Below are 4,052 nucleotides of genomic sequence, written 5' to 3' on the forward strand. Positions count from 1 at the left end.
CTGAGGTTTAGCAGGCCATGGCCTGAAGAACAACTTCTCTTTCCGTTTGTATTCACTCACAAGACTTCACTAATCATTCTGATTACAACTAGTCCACCCAGGGCTGGCTATCACAGTTTAAAGGCATCCTTGCAGCAGCTCTTTTTTTCCCAAACAAGGAGAACGTCTAAGGTTCTTTACTCTTCTAGGTGTCTCCATGGTTCTTGATAATGAACCAAGGGCTTAGCTGATTGGAGCCCTGCCTCCTCCTCTGCCTGGGCCTATCAGATATTTTGGAATCTTTACCTCAGCTCACAGTTTCTCCTTTGCATGTTTTCCTCTTCACCTTTTGTCACCTGACAGAGATTGTGACAACACCAGGCCAACATTCCTCCCTTCAAGGCCACCAGATTGAAACAAACTGAGAGGTAGGCTAAATACACAGACAACTGGTTTTTCTGCAAAGTCAGGCTTAGAATTCAGGGGTTCCAGCCATTCGTGGTGGCACACATTTGTGGAGGCAAAAGCAGGAGGATTGCTATGAGATTGAGACCAACCTGGTCGACAAAACAACTCTAGGACAGCTAAGGCTACACAGAGAAACTCTACCTTGAAAAGCCAAAAGATGAATGAATGAATGAATGAATGAATGAAAGAAAAGAATTCAGGGGTTCCAGCAACATAGACTCTGTTTTGTTTTATTTTCTTCTCTTCAGCAGGGGTTTAAGTGACCCTTCTCTTTAGGTCCATTTGAGCATGAGCAGAACGGTGAGGCCCCACCCTGGGGGCACACTTGGATCTCCCAGGGAGCATTTAAGTCATACAGATACCTAGTTCTCATTCGACAGCTCTGACATAACTATGTTGGGTTTTTTTGTTTGTTTGGTTGGTTGGTTGGTTGGTTTTGGTCTTTTGTGTTTTATTTGCTTTTTTGAGACAGGGTTTCTCTGTGTAGCCTTGGCTTTCCTGGACTTGCTTTGTAGAGCAGGCTAGCCTTGAATTCACAGTGATCCACCTGCCTCTGTCTACCAAGTGCTGGGATTAAAGGCGTGCACCACCATGCCCAGTTCTGACTTAACTATGTTGTAACAGAGCTCACTTCCAAGCTCTTGGGTGGCTATGTGTCAGGACACAGATTCTTCAAGGCTCATATAACTGAAGAAGAGGGTTAAAATGGCTGCATAGAGTATGATTGAGTAAGGCTATGGTGGAGCCTGGGAGTCCAAGGCTCCAACAGGTTTCCAGCTGTTACTGGTACTGTGGATCCTTGGACCACCTACAAAAACCTATTAAACAGAGTGCTTGAGAATCGAGCTTGGACTGAAGCTACTGTCTCCTTCAACTCCCATGCAGAGAGTGCTTCTTCAGTCAGTTTTGGAGGAGAGAAGAAGAACTGCTGTGTACATCTTCCTTTGAAAAAAACATTCAACATCTGAACTGTCCTTTTGCAACACTGACATCAGATTTAGACTAAACAGTTCAGATCTAATTTAATATTGAAGGCTTCCATGACTGGCACCTTAGTTGCACTGGCTTAATTGGGCTCATTTTCTTTATAGTTAAAGAGTACCTTTCTTTCAATCATGAATAGTTGATACAGAGAGCCTATCTGTTTTTAACTTCATAAATAAGTTGTAAGCTTCTGAAAACTGTGCTCTTGATTTCTCACTGTTAATATTTTTATGCTTACTATCTGCTTGGTAAGCACTTAACTTGCTCACTGGTGGGCTCTGCAGAAGTAGAATCCAAGTGGGTTTTATTCATCAGAGTAACTTTAAAAATAAATGAGTGAATTTAGCAATGCAAAAATAAATAATATATAAACGCAATGCCTTATTTTTTTGAGTGGGTTATTTTTTTCATTAAGTTCAGCTGAAAAATAAAAACAGAAACAGTCTATGAAGCAAATTCATATGGATTTTCTTAGTTATAAAAACAAATACAGCCTTTAGTTACTATGCTGCATGCAAAAATACTGCATTCTCTCAATTAAAATCAGAAGTCACCTGACCATAGACTTCACAAATGGAGAGTATATGAATGCCAGTAAACAATTATTAAAAAGACCTAGAACCAAAGTTTTTGTCCCAATAAAACTGACAAAGTTCTAATTGTTTTAAAGCATATGAGGAGTTCTTAGGTTGAAAGGAGGATGGAAACCAAGGTCAAGGTCAATGTAGCCCTGTAGTATAGAAAGGTTAGAGCATCGGGGAGTGGACAGATGAACTGCTTAAGAAGTGAACCTCTCTCAGGAACCAGAGATGCAGCTGCACGATGGAAGAGCCATGACCCCCCTGATGTGTAATGGAGCAGCATTCAGAACCTTGGTGTGGTAAGCGGCATCCCAGCTGCAAAGAGACTTAACCTCGCCAAGAGCACATTAATGAAGTCACGTAATCTTCTAGGTATTAATGCCCATATTCAAAATAGTGTGACAAATGTTGAAGAGCTAAGTGGTCTCCTTCAGTCCTTTCAGTTCTAGACAGGGTCTCACTATGCAACTCTAACTGTTCTGGAACTCATTATGTAGACCAGGCTGACCTCAATTCTTAGACAACCACCCCCCCCCCAAACACATACCCAAGCACTGAGTCACCGTACCTCACTCCCTTTGGAATTTCAGCTCGTCAGAGAAGCCTTATGTTGGCATGATTGGCCATTCAACGGACATTAACTAACATTTATTTTGGGAACATTCTAAAGGAGAATCAAAAATTCTCTCACCACAAACTCATTAGAAGCACCATGTGCACTGGTCACTCAAGTCTTCCCCATCAGTTGAGGTTGCAAGCCTGTTTTCTCTTGTCTTCCACTTCCTATGAATTGGCAGACACTGCACAGAGCACCCATATAACAGACCAGTAAGCCCCTGAAGAAGTGGTGATGTGGAATTCTGAGACTATATCAATAGCATAGCATCCAAAGAAGGAGATGTAGACCGGACTGAGGCACTTGCTGAGTGGGAAAGAGTAAGTTAGTCTCTCTCCAGGACTCCCCATGTCCTCTGAAGTACACGCACCTCAATCCACTTTGGCATGTGCTTTCTTCCCTGTGGATTATACTGACCTTAAGAGGTGGGAACCCAGGGAAAACCTCGGATCACTGGGAGCCGTCCTTAGGAGTGATAATGGCCATCCTGGGGCCTCCAAGCTCTCTACACAGCAACAGGAAGTTGTGACAAGACCAAACCAAGTCCTTGAATCATCCTCACCACAGGAATCTCTCTCTCTCTCTCTTTCTCTATCTCTCTCTTTTGCATGCTCCTGCCATGAGTCAAACTTACACTGTGAACTGCATAAACCTCTGTTCTTTATAAAGTTAGCTGTTTCCAGTATTTCATCATAGTCATGAAAAGTGCAAGACCACTGAAAATAATTATTTATGATAGACATGATAGCTGTGGACAGCACAAATCTGTACTCTCAGAGCTTAGTGGGGGTAAGAATGCAGGAAGAGAATCAGGAGTTCATGGCTAGCCCGGACTGCAGGAATTCATGGCTAGCCCTGACTGCAGGAGTTCATGGCTAGCCCTGACTGCAGGAGTTCATGGCTAACCCTGGCTACAGAAGACACTATCTCAAAATGTGCCAAAAATAGCAACAGATAAAAACAACAGCAAAAAACAAACAAAACAACAACAACAAACTAGACATAAAAGAAAATACATAAGTTAACTTTTCTTAAAGTGTTTGAATTTGTAAGTGGGATTTTTAAAAAATATTTTACATATATATTTATATCATTACACATATATAAAATGAACTACATACAGCAAGAAGAATCATGAAACAATCAGGAACTATATTAATGTTAGATTCATAGTGTGTTGGCTATTTGTATTTGGAAGCCTTGAAGAAAATGTATTTCCTATCTTGGTGAGTCTAAAATTCTGAATGTAAATCAATATCTATCATATCTCATCTCTATCAACTTAAAACATCTATCTAGACCTAAAAACATCTTTTAGAAAATACGGAATGCTTCATGAATTTGTGTGTCATCCTTGTGCAAGGACCATGCTAATCTTCTCTGTATCATTCCAATTTTAGTATATGTGCTGCCGAAGCGAGCAC

At 41.2% G+C, this 4,052-nt stretch overlaps 1 non-coding gene across 1 annotated transcript; it reads right to left on the reverse strand.

The window, feature by feature from the left end:
- Positions 1-3,945: 3,945 nt before the first annotated feature.
- LOC127205429 (U6 spliceosomal RNA) lies at positions 3,946-4,052 on the reverse strand. Its single transcript, XR_007832640.1, has one exon. It is a non-coding gene; the product is annotated as a U6 spliceosomal RNA (small nuclear RNA).

Source organism: Acomys russatus, chromosome 21, assembly GCF_903995435.1.
Source record: "Acomys russatus chromosome 21, mAcoRus1.1, whole genome shotgun sequence".
NCBI lineage: Eukaryota > Metazoa > Chordata > Mammalia > Rodentia > Muridae > Acomys > Acomys russatus.